The sequence below is a fragment of the Ictidomys tridecemlineatus genome, chromosome 13 (assembly GCF_052094955.1).
Source record: "Ictidomys tridecemlineatus isolate mIctTri1 chromosome 13, mIctTri1.hap1, whole genome shotgun sequence".
Taxonomy (NCBI): Eukaryota; Metazoa; Chordata; class Mammalia; order Rodentia; family Sciuridae; genus Ictidomys; species Ictidomys tridecemlineatus.
The window spans coordinates 2,446,116-2,456,019 of NC_135489.1; the positions used below are offsets into that span (position 1 = coordinate 2,446,116).

General features: G+C 50.9%; 1 long non-coding RNA gene across 1 annotated transcript; it reads right to left on the reverse strand.

The window, feature by feature from the left end:
• Positions 1-7,252: 7,252 nt before the first annotated feature.
• Positions 7,253-9,452, reverse strand: LOC110599019 (uncharacterized). Its single transcript, XR_002484934.3, has 2 exons — positions 8,988-9,452; positions 7,253-7,747 (listed from the first exon to the last, which is right to left on the reverse strand). It is a non-coding gene; the product is annotated as an uncharacterized LOC110599019 (long non-coding RNA).
• Positions 9,453-9,904: the final 452 nt, after the last annotated feature.

Genomic DNA, 9,904 nt, shown 5'->3' on the forward strand with positions numbered 1-9,904 from the left:
CCAAGTGCAGCTACGGGGCCCTCCCACAGACCTCTGTGTTGGCATTGTTGGGCTGGGTTCCAGGGATGTGCATCGTCAACAGCTGTAGGTCTGGCAAAGTGCACGATTGCTCATTGCTACAAAGTCAAAGAAATAAGCATGTTTTATACTTTATTACGTCTTTCCATTTCCACATGTATGGGATAAAAGAGCAACAGCAACAACCACAGAAAAGTGGACTCCGTAGAAGCACGTAGTGAAAACAAACAAGACAGACTGTCCCCCGAGAACAGGAGGAAAGCAAGCCACCGAGCCACAGCACCGGACTGAACTCGTGGACTGGTGACACTCCTGGGCAACAGCCTGAGAATGGTTTGCAATGCCTGACGTCGCTACATCAGGAGTTGTGAATAATTTTATAAAATGATGTTTTCTTTGACAGATAATGTGTCCTGAACATTTAAATACAATACAAATGGAAATTACACAGAAATTTCAGTCTGTTCCCATCAGTAACATCACAAGGTGGCTGGGAATGAGGGACAGTTAATTCTCTGTAGCAGGGCATGTGTGTCATAAGATCAGAAATGCATTTCAGTGCAGTCGCCTCGGGCCTTAGCACAGTTTGTACATTTAAGTAAAAAGGCATAGGTATGTGTTCAATGTGAATCGCCCAAATTGCAATGCGGCTGTGGATCCTGTGCATTTCAGAAATAGGACCCCGAAGCCACGGCCTTTAATTGAATGCCAGCGTGTGTGATTCCAACTACAGCTTAAATATCTATCCTGGAAGCAGCCGCAGATGCTCAATATGCTCTCGCACCAACTCTGGGTCATCTCCCTGAGACCAGCACACAGGGACCAGAGGGCATTCTCTAGACCCCCGCCATCTGCACAGTGTCCACTTCCTCTCTAATTGGGCCTGAGCAGCAGCCTGGTGACGCTGCTGAGACTCCACGTCAGGGAGCACTGCGGAGGGTCAGGTGTTGTTTCTTTGCATGCGGCTGGTGCTCATCATGAGGCACTCGGCCATTCTGCTCAGAGCCCACCATGAGACGGACTTCACATGGAAGCATTTAAAGACGACAGGCCAGGGTTAGGCCGGGGTGTGGCTTGGGCTGGGCACTTGTGTAGTCTGTGCAAGGCCCTGGCATCCATCCCCAGCATCATATGCACAAACCTGACAAGAGACGTAGATGTTCCGCGTGCAGAGCGCTGGACGAAGTGCCATCTCCCCAGACAAACGGGACGCCCAGTATGTCAAGTATCCAATACCTCCCTGAGGCTGCTCCCTGCCCATGCAATGGCAGTGACGCCTGTTTCTGAGGCTGCCTAGTGTTCACCTGGTGGGCCAGCGGCTATGACCATGCCCCTTGTCCATTCTGGTTGGTTGGGAGCCACTGTGGTTGTTAAAATCTTGAATATCATTCTCAAAAAAAAATTATTTTAAGTCAAATGAAGTCATTGTAGCTACCAGTATTGAACCAGGCATGGTTCAATAAACTGGAGAGCTTATAAGTTAACTCCTTAAATGGATGATCACTTCTGATTAACTCGACTGGGGGAAAATGGGGCCCTAGACTCTGTCTGGGTCTTGCTGACCACCTCCTTGGACGTCCTGGGCGTTTCCCAGGCGGGTCTGTGAGTTTTCTCTCCTCTCTGACTATTTAGGTCAGCCCTCTTCATGTCCAGAGTCCCTCTTTAAGAGTCTCTGAAGGGTAGGCATGAAGGCATTTGCACGCGAGCCCTCCTTCTTCTGCTGTGGACAAGGTCTTCACGTTTGTAATGATTGAAGAGTTTCGTGAAATCGCTCACAGACCCCACAACCTAAGCACCAGCATAGCCTGAGCCTGTGTTTAAGAAGAGGGCTTTCCAAAGGATGCCTGGCCCTCTGTCCTCGGGGCAGGGCATTTTTACTGGCAAACGGACTCTTTCCAAAAAGCAGAGAGGGAGGAGGCTGGAGGTCTGAGCGGCAGCCCCAGCAGTGTGCAGGGCTGGGAAGGGACAGACATGGTAGCCATCCTGTGGCAGGTGCCAGCATGACCCGTGGGAGGCCCCTGGGTCCCTGTGAGGCTCAGGCTGGGGTGGAGAAGCCAGCCAGTATCTGGGAAGCTCAAACTTCCAAAAACAGAAAAAGAGGAAGACTTTTAAATTGAAACATGACTTTTATGGCCAGGAGAGTTTCTTGACTTAATCAGGTCCAGGCCAGGACTTCACGGGTGCCGTCCAGCAGCCGGGCTTTGATCTGAGTTGGGTTATGAGGCCTCCCATCTCCAGACCCAGCCCTCGGCACCAGCAGGGGAGAAGATACTGATCTTTACAACCTGGGTCTTACCCTCATGGCCAGCTCCAGATGGCCATCTGGAGACACTGCTGGGCACTGGTCATGGCACTGTGGGAAGAGGATGGCTGTCCACCCATCAGGCAGCACCGCCCCTGGGCTGTTATCATGGAGAAAACAGACCATGTCTCTGCTCTCCTGGGGCCACAGACAGGAGGAGGTGAGTGGGGAGCCAGAGGAGAGATGAGAAGGAAGGCCAACAGAGGGCTGCTGGGGGACGGCAGGGCCGTGGGAGGACGGGAGGCGTGGCTGTCTCTCAGGAGGGCCGTGCTCGCTGACAGCCCCACTCCCTGCACTCTCCTTGCTTCTCGTCTTGACCAGTGTGGCCCAGCAGAGCCCAGAGGAGAGCCCACTCCGCTGCCGTTGGCGGTATTCTCATTCTTAGGCGTAGGTCAGATTAGCCAGCAGCATCGATGCGGGTTCCACAGACAGTGGACAAGCCCGAGAGAGCCCCCAGTGAGTCTCCAGGAGAGGCTCACCAGGCTCACGAGGCTCATGAGCAGCTCCTTCCCAGGCTCCATGCACAGAGAGTGGCCTTCACAGCAGTGCGGGGAGGGACCGACGGCATGGTGCACCAGGCAGCAGGCACGGAGTCCCTGGGGGCCTCGGGGAACAGCATCTGCGCTGCTCGACGTCTCTTTGTCATTGAGAAGGCAACATCTACTTTTAAGTAATTCAGACAAGGCAAAAGACTAAGAAGCGAGAGCAAAACTGTCCCCAGCTCCCACAGACTCAGAGTGACGGGGGTCAGGGTGTGCCCCAGCTTCCCACCCACTTGAAATGGATGACTGTAGAATGCACGTGTGAACGCGTGTCTGGTAGGAGACATGCCTGTGTGCAACGCTGCACGTGTGGTCGCAGTGGACAGGTGGTTTTCCCACACAAAAGGCTTCATATGTTCCGTCCTGTGACCCCAGACTGCTGCAGGCTGTGGCGTCAGCACAGGAGAGTTCTGCCTCATCTTTATGAACAGCCTAAAATTCCAGGGGTGTCAATAGTTCATTCACTTATCCAGCCTCCAAGAAGAACACTGAATTTCTCAAAATCCTCAGTTAAACACTTGTGCAGTGTGCGTACCCTGACGTATTGAAATGAGAGTCTGCGCGTGGCCAAGACACATCCCTCGAGTGGAGTCCCAGGGACGGGCTGTTAGATCTGGACAGCCATCGTTCCTCCATGGAGAGCAGTGCCACAGCACAGGACGTGCCCTTTAGTCCCCTCTTGGCCCAAACAGCGATCCTGATTCTCCCTGCTCTGGTTGGAGGCCACTGACGTCGGCTCCTCTGTGTTTCCCCGGCTGCTGTCAAACCCCAGCACCTTCCTGCCTTCTTCAGTCATTTCTGGGCTTGTTTTCAGGGGTGACTTTTCGTGCGCTCCGCCTGTTTCTCTCTTGTGGTTTTTCCGCGTGGACGTCTTGGTCCTTCCGCCTTAGAGCTTAATACTTCCTCTGTTGAGTAAGTTACACAGGTTTCTCCGCTTGGCATTTTATCTTTAGTTACTTTTTCCTAATACTTTTTGGCCTTGGCCTTATGCAAAACAATAATGAAAGCCTCCTCCACCCCAGATTGAGGCCTGCTCCTAGAGTGCTCCCACTTCCTCTTTTTTAATACTTGTTTTTTAGTTATAGGTGGACATAATATCTATCATCTATCTATCTATCTATTTTATGAGGTGCTGAGGATCAGACCCAGTGTCTCACGGTGCAGGCAGTGCTCTGCCTCTGAGCCCCAGCCCCACCTTCCTTATTCTTAGTCCACTAAGGATCTCCGCGGTAGGCGGCCAGTGTTTTTCTCTTCCCCAGGACTGTGCAAGGTTTCTTTGCTGATTATTGTGATTGTGTTGCCGCTATAGCTGAAATGCAGCCTTTACCCACACTAACCAGATCCCCAGAGCAGGCGGGTCTCTCTGCCCGCCATCCGCTGGGTTCCCCAAGCCACTGGCCTGGCTGTCCACGAGACAGCACTGCCACAGCTGAGCCGCCAGTCGGCCACCCAGTCCCCTGCCTGCTCTTTCAAACCCTCCTTGGCTCTGCCAGGACATTTCTCTTTCAGCTAACGGCACATTTTTCTGCACAGAAGTGAGATCTGGGTTAAGATTTTAGTTTGAGGTCAATTTGGGGAGAACAAACTTCTCTGGAACGTTGACCTCCTGTAAGAGCAAGGCCGGCTCAAGGGGTTCCAGGTTCTTATTATGCTTCAGAGTCAACATTTCACTTGATGCATGCACCTTCCTAATTATGCTAAAGGTGGGGTGGGATAGAATTGCTATTGCAAATCATGGCAGAAAAACATACTACAGAATCGTACAAACACAGGCACATAGAGGGGGTGGCCCTTTGCTTACTCTCCTGCTTTTCTGAGCATTCGATATGATGATGATGAAAATGATGGGTTAATATTTTGGATTTCTCTAATTTGGCTTAATAGCATCTATTCACAAAAACAATATTGGCTTTTAATTTCCCATTTCCACTATTTTCTTCTTGTAGTAATAATTGAACTTCCAAGGTAGATAAAGACAACTCCAATAAGCCCTATTCCCATTTCTCTCTTAAGTCATCAATCTCTAAAAACTTCCTTCTAATTTTACTAATGAGGCCCTGCATCAGGAATGGCTGTCAAACTCTTCACTGTGACTCTGCTGTCTAAGGGATCACATTTTTTTTCATTTAATCTACATATTCAGAGAATGACTCTTGCTATTCTAGAAAAAAACCTACTTGCTTGTGGGATATATTTTAAACTACTTCAGAATGAACTTCTAATGAAAAGGTAGGCACTCATTTTCATGAGTGACGTTGGTCCCAAGTGTTCTCTGTCTTTCCATTTGTTTTACTCTCTTATGAAATGTCCTTATACAGTTTCTAGCATGAGAGTCAGCAAGTCCTTGTAAAATGAATTGTCATGTCTAAAGTGTTCAAATTACCCACAAATTACCTGGTTCAAGCCAGTTCATTAGCATATGCCTGTGACCCCAGAGACTCAAGAGGCTGAAGCAGGAAGGTTCCAAGTTCAAGGCCAGCCTCGGCAACTTATCGAGAGAGACCCTGTCTCAAAATAACAAATAAAAAGGGCAGGGATATAGCTCAGAAGTACAGCTCCCTGGAATCAATTCCCAGTCAACGGCCCCCCACAAATGGCCTATTTCTTGGTTTTGTAGAACTTTCCTTTAAAACCACGGTTCAGATACTTGACATTTTCAAGGTTTGCTTATGATTATTGATAATTCGTCCTGTCTAACCTTTAAAAATTGAGAACATACACAATGTGAAGATGTTCATTGATGTGTTGTTTTTATTTGTGAAAAACTGAGGCAAGTTCATTATCTATTAACAGAAGACCAATAAAGTAAATAAAAGTCATGTATTGGAAGAGTATGCAGCCATCAAAAATAATAAATAAGGGCTGGGGCTAAGGCTCAGTGGCGGAATGCTGACCTAGAATGTATGAGGCACAGGGTTAGTTCCTTAGCACTGCATACAAAAATAAGCAAATAGAATAAAGGCATGCTGTCCATCTACAACTATAAAATTTTTAATAATTATAATAATAAACGAAAATCATACAGTAAGACAAAGGATTTAAGATAGAAACGTGAACGTGTAATATCATTTTATTCTGCAAAACATGTATCTATGAGAAAGAAGGGCATCTGAGAGAAGGTTCTATGAGGTTATGGATGGTTTTCTTTCTTTCCAAGCTTTCTATAAGGTGCGTGTGGGATCTCAGCAAAGGCTGGGGCATTGCTGCCTGATGGTCAATCAATTCCTTCTCCCACAGATGTCATACAGCTGCAGGCAGACCCTGCAAACTCTCTGCCTAAGTTTTCCATTTACCACCTGTGATGACCAAATACCCTGACATATGTGTACAAACACACAGGATTTTCTGGCACATAACTAGTGCTGTGTTAAGTGTTTGCATGTTTTATTGGAAACATTAAAAGATAGGAAAATGCTAATTATTTCCTTCATCAGATGAAACCCATAAAAACGCTCACTTTGATAATTTCGTCTTGCAGTTTTAACTAAAAGAAGGAGAAAGCTGCTAAAAGATAAGATTGAATTGGGAAATTTGAGTGGACAAGGTCTCTTCTGAGAAGCGGGACACACAAAGTATTCACTTTCTCTAACCCGGAGAACTCTGCATTGGAGCCAGATCCCAGAGAGCGACGCCGAGGGGAAAGATGCCGGGGACTGGACGGGGCAGTGGAAGAGGAATGCAGAGGCACCATTTCCCTTAGAAGACGAGTCCGGGCACATGGGCCAGGGCTCTCATCCGTCTGTCTTTCCAGCATTTTGTTCTCTGTGTGTCCCTCATGAGCTCATGGGGAGGAACACGTCCATCCCCGGTCCCCGAGCAGACACTGCCAATGAGTGCAGAGAGCTTGGTCCACTTTCAGTCATTAAATCAGGGAGGGAGCTCCGAGCATTTTAAGTTGGCGACGTATGGAAGGTTCTGGAGTCTACAGTCAGACCTGGGGCCAGAGGCAGACCTGCTCCGTGGTTGCTGTTCCTGTTTGGACCCTCTGATTTCGAAGCTCAGGGTTGCTCCATTAATAGCCTCTATTAACCCAGAGGTTCTGAGGCGATTACTTCTACTTCCTTCGAGACCAGTGAGAACGCTTTCTGCCCTTTGATGCAAGGGATCCTGCCCTGGATCTGAAGGTCCTGCTGGCCCGGGGTTTGTTCTAACCCTGGTGGGATTTTGGCCCCAGGACCCAGAACAGCAGGTGGAAGCCCCCAGGGCTGCCCTGGTGGGAAGCCTGGTGGCTTTGCCTCCGGTGAGTTTCCTGCTTACCTCTGAGGTTTCAGGCCACTCTCAAACCTCCCGCCAGCCCCTGCAGGCTTCCAGAGCCAATCCGCAAACATCAGAGAATAAAGAAGCCACTTCCACTATTTTGACCCAGAAATGCACACACAGAAAAGCAGGGTGAAGCATCATCATTAAATCTATTTATTACATAAGCATCCGAAAAGAATGTCCCTAGCAAGATTTCAAGTCGGATCTTCCTCTCACTCCAAAACACTTCTAATCACAGAGCAGGTGAACCAAACTTAAATGAGGGCTCAATTGCAGACCCCTGATCTATCATGCAAAGGCTTCAGGTGGAGACAGAGATGTTCACCTCAGTGGGTCATAGGAGAGGAGGGTCCCGGGGTGAAGGAAGGGCCGTGAGGGTGAAAGCCATCTGTGTGCATCGGCTTCAGCAAACAGGGGAGCGGGTTTCTCCCTCCGGAGATGTTCTGTGGCTCATCTCTCTGCCTGGGAGTGCTTGTCCTGGAGCAGAGGCCCACCAGTGAGAAGCCCTGTCCTGCAGGATGGTGTCCTTACAGTGGTGACAGAAGTCCCAGAGATTCACCTCGATGGGCTCCTCGCACTCACGGCAAGCCAACTGGAGATGGGGAGAGCCAGAAAACTGGTCCAGCTGGGAAAGAGGCAGACCAGGAGGAGTTGGGGAGGAGTCGGCTCCATCCAGAGCCGGGAAGACCCCTGTTCAGCTGCTGAGCAGGGAGAGGAGAGCAGGCGTGGTGCTGAAGCCCACCCACAGCAGCAGCGAGCAGAGCGGAGGTGGGATAACCAGGGCAGTGCCATGGCCCTGGGAGCAGCCAGTGGGCTGAGAGGTGTGACCTCGCAGGCCTGGAGGGAAAACAGCCCAGGACAGTGAGCAGGAGCCAGGACCCATCCGGGCTCAGAGCCAAGACCTGAGGCACGCGGATGCTGGTGGCCACCGATCAGGACCGAGGGTCCTCAGCAATCTGAAGTGTCTCAAGCTCACTTGAGACGCTGAATGTGGAACTGACTGACCAGTGGTGCTGGGGATAGTCAGGAGGGCGTGGGACATCACTTCTCTCCTTCCAGAGCTGTCCGTGCTCCATGGAACACTCTCTGACCCGTGCAGTCCTCCCCGCCCAACTCCCATTGCACTTCCTGCCGGGACGGCCTCTTCTGGACGCACCCTGGCAATGGAGCCCTGCAGAGCCCTCCGCAGCCGGCTCTTCAGCATGCTGTAGGAGTCATCCACATGGGCATGGTGACCTTCTATGACCACATAACACCCCACCCCTAGAACGGCTGCGCTGGCTCGTCCCTTCGCCCAGTGCTGGGCCTCAGAGGCTTCCCTGGCTGAGCGCTGCCTGGCTCTGGGCCTGTGCCTTGTACTGTGTGCCGGCCTAGCGTTTCTGCCTGCAGGAGGAGGTTGAGGGATACCCCTGCCATGTCCCTGGTCAGTGAGGAGTGGGAATTTCACTGGGGGCCTGTTCCCTGAGCCACCACCCTGCCATCTACAGGGCAGGCGCCCGTCCAACGGTTTCCGCCTCCTGACATGGCATGCTTGAATCCGCAGAGATCATCCGGTGTGCTGGGACCCACCTGTGCTCTGAACATGCAGATGTCTCCCCCTCAGGTGCTCTGACCCCCAGGAAAGGGCTTGCAGCTAGAGGGGAGCCTGGGGGACCCCCACTCCCCATGTGGGACTTCCCAACTGCACCCAGAGGGTGGCCTGGGCACGCACTACCTCCTCTGCTGACAGCAGGGGATTGTAGTCCCTTACTTAAGCCTCTCAGACGGTCCTTCTGGACAGCAGAAGAGTCAGCAAGGGACCCTGGCTTCCGTCTGATTGAAATGAGATTTAAAGACAAGTTATAAAAGAACCAGGATGTACTCACTGGAGCAGCGGGAATCTGGGGATGTGTAGGGTGATGGGCGCCACTGAGCACAGGCCCCTCTTCTGTGCCACCTTGCTGCACCCAGGACCTGCCGTCCCCAGCACCCCTGGGCAGGCTGAGAAGTTGGATGGGAGGCGAAGCTGGCTGGGGCTGGCGATTTCCACCGCTGCTCACTGCTCACGCTCAGGAGTGCAGCCCACCCCTGGCTGGACGATTCAGGACGGTTCCTCCCGCAGGTGGAGGAATTCCCTGAGACCTGGGCAGGACCCCCGCTCTGCTGAGCAGAGGTGAAGCCATCTCCTGTGAGCGTAACAAAGCCGGCCAGAAGCGCAGCTATTTTGAGACTGGTGGTTGTGAGTCTTCCTAAGAGGCTCAGCAGATTCTTTTAATACCTGTAGAGGGACATTAATATGCTTGAAGAACAAACGAAGGAAATGCAGACCGGGGCCCATACCTTGGCCAACTCTCTCCAGGCACTGATCTCAGGCACCATGTCCCTGCTGAGATGGGACAATTAAGGCAGGGACTAGAGGAAGTCTTATTTTCCCAGAGCTTGGCTCAGGTCAGCAGTGGCAGGCACGAGGTCTTCCCATTCCTTCTCTGCCCAGCCAGCCCTTGCCTTGCTGGACCCTTATGTGAGCGTTTCTTACCCATTTATTATTTTCCTTTAAAAATGGACCAGTAAGGAAATCATCTCAAATTCAGCTCACACGGAGCTCTTGTGTTTTTTTTTTTATTCCTTAAAGCACATATAATCTGTGCCACACAATTTAGCACATAATTACTGTTCCCTTACTTTGTTCTCTAATTGCTCTGTGTGTGCTTCCTCTCCATCACCCCCACTAAACTATAATACCTTATGTTTTTGAGAGATAGAGGCCACCATTTCTACTTGCCCGACTTTCCTGCCTCCACGC